This window comes from Nymphalis io, chromosome 26, assembly GCF_905147045.1.
Source record: "Nymphalis io chromosome 26, ilAglIoxx1.1, whole genome shotgun sequence".
In the NCBI taxonomy this organism is placed as follows: Eukaryota; Metazoa; Arthropoda; class Insecta; order Lepidoptera; family Nymphalidae; genus Nymphalis; species Nymphalis io.
In genome coordinates, this window is record NC_065913.1 from 3,191,537 (window position 1) to 3,206,556 (window position 15,020).

General features: G+C 41.5%; 1 protein-coding gene across 3 annotated transcripts in view; it reads left to right on the top strand.

The window, feature by feature from the left end:
* Positions 1 to 15,020, top strand: part of LOC126778505 (sex peptide receptor) — a 271,820-nt gene that overhangs the window by 47,532 nt on the left and 209,268 nt on the right. For all 3 annotated transcript variants that reach the window (XM_050502124.1, XM_050502123.1, XM_050502125.1), the window contains exon 2: positions 7,706 to 7,742. The gene's annotated coding sequence lies outside the window, so the exon portion shown is untranslated. The remainder of the gene's footprint in view (positions 1 to 7,705; positions 7,743 to 15,020) is intronic.

Sequence of the window (15,020 nt, forward strand, 5' to 3'; positions counted from 1 at the left end):
CGTTTTTTTTTTTTTTTTTTTTTTTTTTTTTTTTTTTTTTTTTTTTTTTTTTTTTTATATCGCCGGGAGGGCAAATGACTCTACTCCACCTGATGGTAAGTGGTAGTAGAGTCCAAACGCGACGACGGCCAGTACAGACGGGAAAAACGTTCTGCACTAGCCGCCTTCGCCTTGCCGGCCCGCAAGATGCCTCTTCACGCCTCGTTTGAAGGAACCCGGGTTGTAAGAGGAGGGGAATACGTGAGCTGGTAAGGAATTCCATTTTTTGGAAGTGCGACAAAGAAAGGAGTTGCCAAATTTCTTTGTTCGCGATGGAATTGATGTCACAGTTAGGCGGTGACATCGAGAACCAGCCCGCGTGGACTTAAGAAGGAAGGGGGAAGCAGGAATTAGAGAGAATAATTCCTCAGAGCACTCGCCGTGATACAGTCGATAGAAAGCGCTCAGTGCTGCTATCTCACGACGCAATTGTAAAGGTTCAAGGGTGTTTGTGACCTTTACGTCGCCAATAATGCGTACGGCACGTCGCTGCAACCGGTCCAAGGCTTCAAGTAGGTACTTAGCGGAGCCATCCCAAAGGTGCGAGCAATATTCCACGCAAGACCGTACCTGTGTTTTGTACAGCAGGCACAGTTGTTGTGGCGTGAAAAAGCGCCGCACCTTGTTCAGAACTCCGAGTTTCCGTGAAGCTGTTTTTATAACAGCCTCGATGTAATCCCTTGGACTAAGGTCGCAGCGAACGTCAATCCCCAGCATGGCGATTTTGCTTTGCATCACCAGCGGAGTACCACAGAGGGAGGGAAGAGGGGAAAATGTTGACTTTTTCGCCGTGAGAGCGCATACCTGTGTTTTCTTGGCATTAAACTCAACAAGATTATCAGAGCCCCATTTGGCGATGAGATCTAACGTCCTATCGAGTTCAATGACAAGATTCTCCCGCCTCTCCTCAGTTTCCGCCCGCCCAGCCACTGCGCGTCCGTGGTATCCACCATGCACTGTACTATCATCTGCATAGCAATGTATGTTCCCAAGGGAGAGCATATCATTGATATGCAAAAGAAAGAGTGTGGGAGATAGCACAGATCCCTGGGGGACCCCAGCATTCACTACATAGAATTGTGAAGCGCAACCATCTACTAAAACACGAAGGCTACGCTTGTGTAGGAAGCTGGCAATCCAGGTGCATAGCTGAGCAGGCAGACCATATGCCGGTAGCTTGGAGAGAAGACTTCTGTGCCAGACCCTGTCGAAAGCCTTGGAGATATCGAGGCTGACAGCCAACGATTCTCCATGCTTGTCGATAGCTTCACCCCAGAGGTGTGTTACGTACGCTAGAAGATCACCTGTGGACCGTTTTGGTCGAAAACCGTACTGACGATCATTAATTAGACAGTGATCTTCTAGGTAATGGATCAGTTGGTTGTTTAAAATCCGTTCCATCACCTTACAAAGTACTGAGGTGATAGCTATTGGCCGATAATTTGCCGGGTCAGACCGATCCCCTTTTTTGGGAACCGCTTGCACATTAGCTCTTCTCCAAGCCTCCGGCACACTTCCCGAAGAGAGAGAAAGTTGGAACAGGCGCGTTAACACAGGAGACAGCTCCGCTGCGCACTTCTTCAGCACTATGGCTGGTATTCCATCGGGACCGCTAGCTTTCCGTACATCAAGTGATTGCAGCTCCGCACGCACATCACGTTGCCTGATTTTTATGTCAGGCATCGTATGGCCACATGCAGGTATTGTAGGTGGCAGTGCACTACAATCATCGATGACGGAATTGTCGGCAAAGAGTTTAGCCAGGAGATCAGCTTGCTCTTGCGGACTGTGAGCTAGCGATCCGTCCGGATTTCTGAGCGGTGGCAGCGAAGGTTGGCAGAAATTGTTTTGCACAGACTTGGTCAGACGCCAGAAGCTACGGGAGCCCCTAGGATGCGAAACAAGGTCATGACCAATCTGTACAATGCGCTGTGCATCCGCTCTCGTGTATGCCTTTCTACAGGACTTGGAATTTTTATTATAGTTTGCTTTCAGTGAGTCAATGTTAGATGCCCCGCTAATGCAGCCGTTGATCCACTTGCGATATGCCGTCTGCTTAGCTGATACAGCATCGGCACATTCACGAGTGAACCAACGGTTACGCGTACTCCTACTGACGAGATCTGAGCTAGGAATGTAGTATTCCATTCCCAGCATGATCTCGCCAGCAACAGCAGCGGCACTAGCTGTCGGGTCATTCCCACTGAAGCAACGTTCCTTCCAAGGGACCGACGCATAGTAATCGCGCATACCGTCCCAATCCGCCGACTTATAGTGCCAAACGCGACGTTTGCATACCGCTAGTGGCGGCAGCTTGGCCTGTGGCACTCTGGTAGAAATAAGGCTGTGATCCGAAGAGCCAAGAGGAGCCTGAACCACAACCTGATATTCCACCGAGTGAGAAGTCAGCAGAAGGTCCAGTAGAGAAGGTGCTTGCCCATCAATGTCTGGGATCCTGGTGGGCTGATCAACCAGTTGGGTCAAGTCATGTGTGAGAGCAAAAGCATGAGCAGTCCTTCCAGCATGGTCAGTTTTGAGGGATTTCAACCAGGATTCGTGGTGAGCATTAAAGTCCCCCAAAAACACCAATTCCGCGTTAGGAAATTGCTCTTGCGCAGCATCTGCCACCCGACTAAGATGGTCAAATAGTCGGCTTGTCTCCAAGTCACCATTGTGGGATCTGTAGAGGCACACGTAGACTCGGCTCTGACGAACCAGGTCCACACGTACCACCAACATGGAGAAGGAGGGGTCCTCCAAGCAGCGCAGTCGGTGACAGCAAACATCCGTCCTGACGAACAAGCATACTCCGGCTTTCGCTTTGAAGGATTCTTCAAGCGTGTAGCCGGGATAATTAAGGTAGCTGGTATCGGCAGGACGGAGTATTTGTGTCTCCGTGAGAAACAACATTGCTGGCCGTGCTGTCTCGAGATGGTGGTGGACAGCGTTGAGGTTAGTGTGGAGTCCTCGGATGTTAGAGAACTCGACCTCAAACAGCGAGGGTATGGTGGGGGTGAGCACCGCTGTACGACCGTTATTTCTTTTTTGTTGCGCCATTTGGGAGAAATTAAATGGAAAAGAGACGTGAAGCGAGCGATGTATTGCCACGATAGGGATGGGCAAAGTGTGGAGGCGTGTTTCCCCAAGTGGTTGCCAAAAGGAAAAATACACTGACCCGCCGGACGGAAGGGCCCCCAAACCCCCCCGGAAGTGGCCGCCGGGACCCCACCTACCGGTCACCAACCGGCACGACGGTCCACCCCGAGATTATGCGTGGCCTGGTGGGGCAGCCTCACGAGCTGGTTAGGCACGCTCGGGCCCCTGTACTATGCCACGGGCGGCCAGCGGAACAGCCGTTTCTTCGGGTCTCCCTGACCGGCAGGTCAATACAGTTTCCCCGGCATTGGTTCAACAGCCGTCTCCAACCGGACCAACACCCATCGCGGCAATACTCGCTCGGGCTCTGGCTGTACGCTGGCTGACCTCGAAACGCGGCTGCAAGCCACTTCACGAGTTTTTCACCATGCGTACGGTGGTAACAAGCCAGGCGGATGTTAGCATCCCACCACCAGGCGAGCAGATGGTCGCTCAGATATCCCTTAGTCGCCTCTTACGACACCCATGGGAAAGAGAGGGGCAGTGAAATGTATTCTTTCTCCGTCACTGCACGGATTAAGCGTAAAAAAAAAAGAAAAAAAAAAAAGGTTGGTGGCGCATTGGCGATGTAAGCGATGGTAAATATTTCTTACAATGCTAATGTCTATGGGCGTTGGTTACCACTTACCATCAGGTGGCCCATATGCTCGTCCGCCTTCCTGTTTTATAAAAAAAATCTGGATATATTAGCTTAATTTTAAAAGAATATACCCGTATCGAAATTAAATATAAATACATCTATTTTTAATAACTTCGCGTTTTGTAGCTTACATTACATTCGTATGTTTAGGGTAACGTTTTAGCTTAAGGCTGAAAAGCTTGTGTTAACTGTGGACATCAAAAGAGCCTATATAGGCGGTGCGAGGTCAGCGCTATTGGCTTGGTACAAGATTGGTGTGCTGTAGGTTCGTGTTTACTAGCCCTACAAAGACTTGCCTACTTTCATGGTGCCTTGGTACATTGAAATTTTTGGACTTACATTTCGCTTTTACATTTCGCTTTTAAATTTAATATTTGACGACAAATTTTTGGCCAAAGGAGTGTGTGATTTATATATGTGAGTGTTGAAAGCATAAATTTATATACAATTAGTGTTAAAAATATGTAATATTAAGTAAAATAAAACATTCGTTATTTACATGTATAGAGCAAATGTCAAACACAAAAAAAAAAATAGTTACTTTTCTTCTAATAACGTCAACGATGTCAAGAATGTCGTCCAGCTAAGTACATTTACCTGTTTTTAATTTTTAAATAACTCACATGATCAATTAGAATTGAAAACAATATAGCTTATATTCCGAATAGATTACGGTCGAAATATGCACAAGTTACTTGGTGGTTTTGTGCAAGCATCACTCACTTATTATTTATTCTATTGTCAAACAACAATACTTAGTATTGTTATGTTCCGGTTTGAAGGGTGAGTGAGCCAGTGTAATTACAGGCACAGGGGGCATAACATCTTAGTTCCCAAAGTTGGTGGAATATTGGTGATGTATGGAATGGTCAATGTTTACGGTGCTAATGTCTAAGGGTGGTATCCACTAACCATCAGGTGGCCTATCTGCCCGTCTATCAAATACCGTCTTAAAATTATTCATTTTTAAAAAATAATCTACGTATTTGTCTCTTTATATTGTAAATAACTATATTGTTTAAATAAATAGTTTAGATGTTGCATATCTTACAACATATCTATTAGTTATCATAGTGCCTTGGTATATTATGTAACTGTACTGGGCTAAGGCCTCCTCTACCATTTTGAGGAGGAGGTTTGAAGCTCATTCCACCACGCTATTCCAATGCGGGTTAGTGGAATATACATGTGGCAGAATTTCAAAGAAATTAGACTCATGCAGGTTTCCTCATGATGTTTTCCTTCACCATCAAACACGAGATGAATTATAATCACAAATTATGCACATGCAAATTCAGTGGTACTTGCCCGGGTTTGAACCCACGATCATCGGTCAAGATTCAAGCGTTTTTACAACTGGGCCATCTCGGCCAAAAGTTTTCAAACTATTTTTTTTTACATGTAGTTAAAAAAATCTGTGCAAAAAAAATATTGCTAGATTGTTTTTCTATGGAGCTTTACAACGCTGCGTGCGCGTGCATGCATACACCACGAGTATCCAGAATTCCATGCAGCAAACAAAGTGTTCCTCACAATGTTTGAGTGTCACAGAGCTTGTTTTATTTCGCATTTATTGCTATCGTTGTATTAAATATGAGTTGAAACTTCGAGGAGTTATTTTTGACCTTTCCATGTAGGTGTCCGGAATTTATCGCCAGAAAAATTACTTAATAGCCCAACTTGGGGCTTAAATTCTGGAAATCAAGGTCAGACCAAATCGGGCAAAAATGTAATATTAAATGTCTGAAGTTATTCATATCGGTCGTATACAGGTACAAGAAAAAGTAATTTATGACGTGTTTTATTAATACAATAAATAACTAATAAAAACTATTACCTACACCTTAATTTTCGTTGGCACGTCTACATTTTATTACGGTCCGTTCTGTGCTTCGTTTGAAACAGGCAAGTAGATAATTAAAAGAGTTTTTATTTAAATTTATAATAGGTAGGCAGACTGACAAATATATCACCTGATGGGAAGTGGTCCATATGACACAAAGGACATAATATCTTATTTCCAAGGTTGATGGTGCATCTGCGACATAAGGGAAGGATCATGTTTCTTTAAATATAAATGTCCATGAACGGTGATGACCACTTACCATCAGGTGCCCCATCTGCCCCTGATGTAGAAAGAGGGGTGATATATAGTTTCACATCTGTTTGACGACGTGTGTCTGTCTGTGGCTTCCAAACGAATGGACCGAATTTGATATGGTTTTTTCTGTTAGAAGCCTGATGAGATCAAGATGGTTCTGAGCTGTAAATTATGAAGATCGGTTCAGGCGTTTCAAAATTAGCTCATTACTTATTTGACGAAATATTCATATTAACTTTTATTTTAAACTAACCTTCTAATTTCAGTGAGTGACTAAATTTAGCTATCCAATAATTTATAATACTATATTAAAATATATAATTATAAAAATTATTCAATGATTAATTAAATGAATTAAACCATATAAGGTACATCATATACTGAACTTTGAAATTTTTTACATACCTTTTTTATCGCTGGAAAAACGCGTTACGCGTTTCTCCCACGTGAAAAGTGGGGAGAACCAAGATGCCGAGTGCGCCTCAACCAAAGAAATATCCACTAAAAACCAGCGGTATCCTTTCCGTTAACGATAAGCGCCACGGGATCGCTAGCGCGTGTTACCGTGACGCTCTGAAACTTTTACCTACTTGCCTGAACTGTGTAGGGAAATTTAAACCATAATAAAATTTCATTCATTGTTGTCATTTTGAAACTCTTTGGACGAGATGAGCGAATTTGAATTCAAGTAAAACACTAGTAGCACACTCACAAATTATTGTGTATTACACAAAAATATGTTTAAATGTACATAGAAGAATAATCTTGAAAAATAAACGTCTATATAACGTAACTTTTAATGTATAACATACGACCTTATGAACTTAAATATACAATCAAATTATCTAATTTATTATCTGTAATTATTTTAATTATTAAAAAAATACCGACATCAAGTCCAGAGTAAAACAACAGTAATCGCGTAACTGAAAAAAACTACAAACCCAATATTTACAAAACTTATATACGTTTAGTATATAATATTATTATATAAGACGCTGGGCTTCCCAGTTTCACAGTTTCAATTTAGACTAGTGACGTAATGAACGTCAATTTCTTTTTCTTGTAAAATATTTATGTTATGTTATATATGTTTGTAAATCATACAGTGCTCTTCGTGTCCAGTAACAATATTTTTTGTTTTATAAAATAGGTAGGTGGACGAGCAAATGGGTCACCTGATGGTAAGTGGTCACCACCGCCCATAAACATTGGCATTCGAAGAAATGTTAACAATAACAAACACTGCTATTTTGCGGTAGAATATCTGATGAGTGGGTGGTACCTACCCAGATAAGGCACAAAGCACTATCCTGTAACTGTTTAGATGTTTACTGGTGGTAAGACTATGTGCAAGCTCGTCTGGGTAGGTACCACGCACTCATCAGATATTCTTCCGCAAAACAGCAGTACTTGGTATTGTTGTGTTCTGTTGAAGGTTGAGTGAACCAGTGTAATTACAGGCACAAGGGACATTACATCTTAGTTCCAAGGTTTGTGGAGCATTAGCGATGGTTAACATTTCTTACAATGTTAATGTCTATGGGCGTTAGTGACCACTTACCATCAGGTGGCCCACATGTTCGTTCGCCTACCTATTCTATAAAAAAATATAAAATACAAACGTTTTGTAGAATTATTTTTTGTTAGCTGAAGCGTTTGAGAAAATAATTTAATAAGCGAACGTAAATAATGCAATAATAAAATTATGTTCATTGAAATAAATATCTTAGTCTAAGCTTTATTGTAATACTTTTTTTTTATTTCAGATTCCAAACTACAAGCGAGAACAGTCTTTTAAATCTTGTAAGTATTTAATTAAATTACTTAACATAACAAAATAATATCCGAATAAAAGATAAAACAGTAAAAGATAAAGTTCATTTCAATGTAGTTGTTTTATCGTTAAAAGAATACTATCCCTTGTTAGCAATTTGAATTTTGTTATTCTGTAAGAACAAACTCGAAACTCACCGCAGAAATCGGTCGTGAAATGTCTGACTATAAAAATTTTAATATTTCAAGAATACACGAATTAAAGTAGTATATCGGCATAAGTCGGTTTAAAATTTCACGGGTGCTTAATGAATTGAGTTCTTATAGAATAGAAGCAGTAGATAAAGAAGTGTAGTTGCAACTACGATTGATTAACCATCTTAGACTTCTAGTAATTGATGAAATATTAGTTAGTCTACCGAAATATGTAAGCTAGTCTGAAGACAATAATATTTTTTATATAACTATTATTTAACAAATCTAAATTTAAAATGGTGAAATGATGACGAGAATGATCGCAGCATTGCCTAAACGCTTGATTGCTGTGATTAGCATATCATAGAAATATAATACTTAATTAATTCTCTACTGGTGGTAGGGCTATGTGCAAGCTCGTCTGGGTAGGTACCATCCACTCATCAAATATTCTACCGCAAAACAGCAGTACTTGGTGTTGATGTGTTCCGGTTTGAAGGGTGAGTGAGCCAGTGTAATTACAAGCACAAGGGACACATAGTTAACATTTCTTGCAATGCCAATGTCTATGGGCGTTGGTGACTACTTACCATCATATGGATCCATACGTTCGTCCGCCTTCCTATACTATAAAAAAAAAAACTAATTTCTACCGCTTAATTGCCTATGAGCCCGTAAATGCAAGCAATGGTTGGTTGACGTGATTTTTAATATTATTCCAAAGAAAATTAGACATCAATAGACAGAGAGACATTGCGCGGATAAACTTTCGTAATAAGACGTAGGTCTGGCGTTCACGGGTCCTTGCTCTAATAATCTTTACAAGCAATTTGTCATTACATTTTGTATATTACCGTCTTCTGTCAGGGAAACAATGTCGAAAGTCGGACCCGGAAAGTGCTGAAGCGAACAAATCGCGTAAATATTCGTCCCTAATTTCAAATTACTTCTTTACGCTGTTCTTTGATTTAATACGTGATATATGACATCAATGATATACTGACCAAAGCAATCGAGTGGAATTTTTGTTTGCATACATATTTTAATTCAATGATAAATCAACTTAAAAATATAATATAATGAGTATAACTTATACTCTTAATACAAAACAATATATAACATTAAATTTGACAAACACTGTATAAGGGATAGTTAATCATTGATTTATATACAATATTTATCTCTAAAAAGTTTACATTTAAAGAAGCAGGCAAAACATTCTAAAACTTTACAATAGCTTATAAATGTTTAATTATTAATTTAATTTTTGAAGTAAAACTTCTGTTGAGGATGATATTATATAATGATTATATAAAGTTAAATTATTAAACGTTACTAATTCAAAAAAGATTTCTACTTCTGTAATGTGATTTTACGTGTGCTTATTAACTAAAACGTGAGAGTGCAAGTATATTAACATTTTTGACGACCTATTCCTCTGAACCGCTTGAGTTGGAACGGGGCATAAGTACCGAAATTTCCGCCGTTCCTTAATTTCCGCTTAGTATAATTCAAGCGTTGCGTTTAAATAGCTACAATTAAGTCAAGGGCTAATTATATAATTAAATAAAGGTTTTTGTTTTAACAAGGTTATACACGTGGATCGTGATCGAAGATTACATTCTTAACTTACTCACTCACTCAAAAGTACTTTTGGGACATTTCGTCTTGGTTTCAGAAACATGGGAAATACAAATGACTCGAGACATTTACAAATGTTTGACATGAATGAAAATCTAACTCGCAACCCTTAAAAGTCCGAAGAATTGTCTTGAATCGCCATCAGCAATTTTATTAATCACTTACCGTCCCGGCTCCGCCCGAGTCAACTTAAGAGTTCATTAACTATTATATTGATGGACAAACATATAAAGAAAAATACTTATTTCTTCAGTGGGGAACTTACACGGACATTCAGAAAACACACTAATTTTTCATCAACATCGCATCAATGATTTAGGGACGTATACAGGACAAACAGAGAAATATTCATTTAAATTTATATAGATAGATAACATTCTCGTAAGACGTTCAAACTCCTTTGGGTGGTTCATCAACTGTTCATAACTTATAACAAATAGTATCACTAAGTTTCAGGTTGAAGTGAGTGAACCAGTGTAATTAATGCCAGATTCAACACCTGTGGTTCTTTTAGTTAGTGGGACATTGACGAAGTGAGAAGTAGTTAATAGGTAATAAGCGGTGGCAGTCATTTTCGATCAGGCGAGTCTCCTGCTCGTTTGAAAAAAAAAAGAAGTTAATATCTATTTTGAATATTGACAACTTAAATTTGACCCATTTGTTATTTGCCATTACATTACAACTCGTTGTTTTAATAATGAATTTTAAAAAAGTACGACTGTTCACAAAACAACTGACGTAACATAAATTCGTTGAATAATAAAGCAAAAACCGGTTTCTGTTGAAGTTGATTTTAGTGCGTTTTATGTGTATGAAGCAAGGCCCGGGAGGGTCGTAGATATTGCCGAGCAAACGACTATTTCAGCGATCGTAAACTCAAAAATTCTTTGTAGTTGGTTCACAATATTAGACAGCTATCTTTCTAACCTAATGTCTTCCTCATCATTTTCAATGTTATGTATTTTTAACGTATTGTAGTTTAGAAATACATTAATTGTATAAAAGCATGAGTATAATAAAATTTAATATTCTAAGTTAGTAATACAGTAATTAAACTTATCGATAACTGATTCATAAAAATGTTTTACATAAGCTATAATTAATATTTCTATATTTAATATTGTATTCGAGATAACTCTGCACTTAAAATATTTTTTTATATTTATTGGGAAAGCAAATGACTCTACTCCACCTTATGGTAAGTGGTAGTAGGTTCCAAACGCGACGATGGCCAGATTATTGATTCGTTTATCAAAAAAAGGACGTAAGCGTCCTTTTTTATAGTATTTTTAGGTGGTAGGGCTTTATGCAAGCCCGTCTGAGTAGGTACCCTTCAAATATTCTACAGATAAACAGCAATACTTAGTAATGTTGCGTTCCGCTTTGAAGGATGAGTGAGCCAGTGTAATTACAGGCACAAGAATGGTTAATACTTCTTAAATCGCCAATGTCTATAGGCGTTCGCCTAGCTATTACATAAAAAAAATCGGATATATCGATTGCCTGCCTGAGAACTTTCGTAGTGAACAGATCAATCAATCAATCAATCAATCAACAGCCAATCGTTGTCCACTGCTGAACATAGGCCTCTCCCAAGGTGCGCCAAAGCTCCCTGTCCTCCGCCTTCCGCATCCAGTTGGTGCCCGCCACCTTCTTAAGGTCGTCGGTCCACCTGGCTGGAGGGCGCCCTACGCTGCGCTTGCCGATTCGCGGCTCCACTCTAGGACTCGTCTGCTCCAACGGCCATCGGTCCTACGACATACGTGACCAGCCCACTGCCACTTCAGCCTGCTAATTTTGCAAGCTATGTCGGTGACTCCGGTTCTTTTCCGGATAATCTCATTTCTGATCTTATCCTTCAAAGATACTCCGAGCATAGCTCGCTCCATAGCACGCTGAGCGACTTTGAATTTGTGGACTAGTCCCGCAGTTAGTGTCCACGTTTCGGCACCGTATGTCATGGCAGGTAAGACGCATTGGTTGAAGACTTTCGTCTTCAAACATTGCGGTATAGACGACTTGAGGACTTGACGAAGGTTGCCAAATGCTGCCCATCCCAAGCGAATTCTTCGATCGGCTTCCTTCTCGAAGTTGTTCCTACCGACTTGTATTATCTGTCCTAGGTAGGTATATTCACTAACAACTTCGAGAGGTTTCCCCTCGACGTATATCGGTCCCGGCACGACATGCCTATTGAACATGACCTTGGTCTTGTCCAAGTTCATACCGAGACCGACACACCGGGAAGACTCGCCTAGGCTACGCAGCATTTCGGTGAGTTGTTCCAGCGACTCTGCTATGATGACGATATCGTCGGCAAATCGAAGGTGTGAGATGTACTCGCCGTTTACATTGACTCCATACCTAGTCCAATCCAGCGTTTTAAAAACGTCTTCCAACGCGTTGGTGAACAGTTTCGGGGATATTACATCCCCCTGTCTCACCCCTCTGCGCAGTTGGATCGCCTTCGTCTTACAGTCCTGGATGTGGACAGTCATTGTAGCGGCGTTGTACAGACATCTCAGTACCTCGATATATCTCCAATCGATATGACATCTCTGCAATGAGTCGAGCACTGCCCAGGTTTCGATGGAATCGAAGGCTTTCTCGTAGTCCACAAATGCCATACACAGCGGCTGATTGTACTCTTCTGTCTTCTGCACAATCTGCCGAACAGTATGGATGTGGTCCACGGTGCTGTAGCCTGATCGAAAGCCGGCTTGCTCTGGGGGCTGGAACTCGTCAAGTCGTCTGGCGAGACGGTTCGTGACGACTCTTGAGAACAGCTTATACACGTGACTCAGGAGGGAGATTAGTCTGTAGTTTTTCAAGAGAGTTTTATCACCTTTCTTGAAAAACAGTACCACCTCACTCCCGCTCCACGTTTCCGGGGTCTTGGCATGTTGGATGACGGAATTAAAGAGGCTTGCTAGCTCTTTCAGGACCGGAGTCCCGCCTGCCTTAAGCAACTCTGTTGTGATTCCGTCATCTCCCGGAGCTTTGTTGTTTTTAAGCTGTTCTAGAGCCGCCCTAATCTCTCCTTGGTCAACGACCGGGAGCTCCTCGGAGTAATGGCGCATAAGAGGGGCGCGCTGGTCATCAATACTGATTCCCACGGGTTTATCCGATCTTGAAGAGAACAACTGCCCATAAAACCTCTCTACTTCTCCGATAATCTCAGGCCTAGAGGTAACGACCCCACCATTTTCAGTTTTAAGTTTTGTCAGACGCGGCCTCCCAAACTTGCGAGCGAACACTTTCGATCCCCGATTTTGCTCAATCGCAGCCTTGATGGCACGGGTATTGGAGCGTCGGAGATCGCGTCGCGTCAGCGTTTTTATTGTTCGGTTTAAGGCCTTATCTGACAAAAACGATGGTAGTTCTCGTCGTTTTCTCATGAGCTCGAGTGTCTCAGCAGAGAGTTTTGGTGCGTTGTCTCTTCTCTGTGGCGGAAAACACTTGCGGGATGTGTTTTGCAGTATTTTGACCAACGTGTCGGTTCTCTCATCAATGCTGCTTATGGTTTCCAACGCGGTGAATTGATTTTGAAGTTCCATTTGGAACTTTTCGGAGCCTTGAGCAGCTTGGAGCATGGTAGGTCGGAGAATAGACCTTATCATTCTCGATCTTTCGGCTTTTAAGTTGATATTTAGAGTGCCTCGAACCAAGCGGTGATCACTTCCGGTATTAAACCTGTTGATCACTGAAACATCTCTAAATATGTGCCTTTTATTCGAAATGATAAAGTCTATCTCGTTCCTTGTCACGTTATCGGGGCTTCGCCAGGTCCACCTCCTCTGAGGCTTCTTTTGAAAGAAAGAATTCATCAAAAAAAGCCACTGCGCTTCGAGAAAGTTTACCAGCATTTGCCCCCTGTGATTTCTGCAGCCCAAGCCGTAAGGTCCGACTTTCGATTCACCGCTATCTTGTACTCCCACTTTAGCATTAAAGTCTCCCATAACAACATTGTAGTGGGCCCTCGAGGTGTCGTTGAGGGCCTTTGCGATGTCCTCGTACATCGCTTCGACCACATCATCAGAGTATGTCGAAGTTGGCGCATATACCTGAACAACCTTCAGGGAGTACCTGTCGGAAAGTTTTAGGACAAGGTACGCTACCCGGTTCGACACACTACTGATTTCCACAATGCTGCTAATGAGATCCTTTTTGACTAGAAAACCGACACCACCCTGGGAGAGGTTATCACCTTCGCGGAAGTAGAGTAAGTTACCGGACTCTAGAGTTATCGTGTCCTCCCCCTGTCTTCGGACTTCAGATAACCCCAGTATATGCCAGTTTATATGACTTAACTCTACTTCTAATTCGGCGAGGTGATGGTCCAGCCTCATCGAGCGTCCATTATACGTTGCCATTTTCAGTCGCTTTATACGGTAGCCTGCCGTGAACCGGTGATTCTTAGCACCCCCTGCCCTGCCGATACCGCGACCGCTACCTTGGTCGGGCCTAGCGGGCTTGCCGGTAACTGGGGGCCTTTTTTTGGGCGCATCTGCCATTAAGGGAGGGGTTTGCCCATACTCGCCGCGCTGGGCAGGCGTGTTGGCGAGCGCAGTAGGGGGTAAGATGTTTATGGGAGGGGGGACGCTGCTGCCCATCCCCCCTTTTCCCCGTCCCTCAGTCGCCTCTTACGACACCCACGGGACGAGATTGGGGGAGTACTATTCTAAGCCGGTACTCCACGGCATAGAACAGATCAACTGAAATAAATTATTGACGGACGTCTTTTTTATATTTATCATGGAAATATAATCTTACATGTATCGTTGATTTAAAGTTCGAAATCCTAGTTGATTGTTTAACGAGAGGTTGGTATTGTTATCTGTGGAGGTATATTGGTAGTGTCAGATGTATATCTTTGACAGTTCTCTTTACATCAACGTGCGTATTGTGTATTGATAACATGTCCACCTTCATTTGAATTCGTTGAGTTCGTGATAAAAATGAAAACGTACAATGATTTTCGGAAAATATTTTTGCAAACGTACAATTTTCCCGGAACAATATCACGTTTCTGAAATATTCAATAACATATAACGCACGCTATCCATATTTACTCTGTAAATTTATTCGAATAGTTTCATGTAGACATTTTAACCCAGAAAATAGTATTATTATGTTCAATTCAAATATACTTTGGGAAATAAGTTATGTCTCTTGTGCCTCTTTAATTACTATCTCACTCACTCTTCAAACGGGAACACAACAATTCTAAATATTGCTGTTTGGTGGCAGAATATCTGATGAGTCGTGGTTACGTACCCAGAGAATATACTTTAAGTCCTACCATCAAATAAAAATGAACATTTTAAAATAATAGCTGTCCATATAATCTTTTCAAGCAAGCAGCAATTTGTGATTTCCCGTTACCCATCGTAATTACGATTCTCTGGGTTAAAAATATGCCAACCCATTGTTTCATTCCTTACTCTTGTTACCAATGGAGGCATGAAGGCA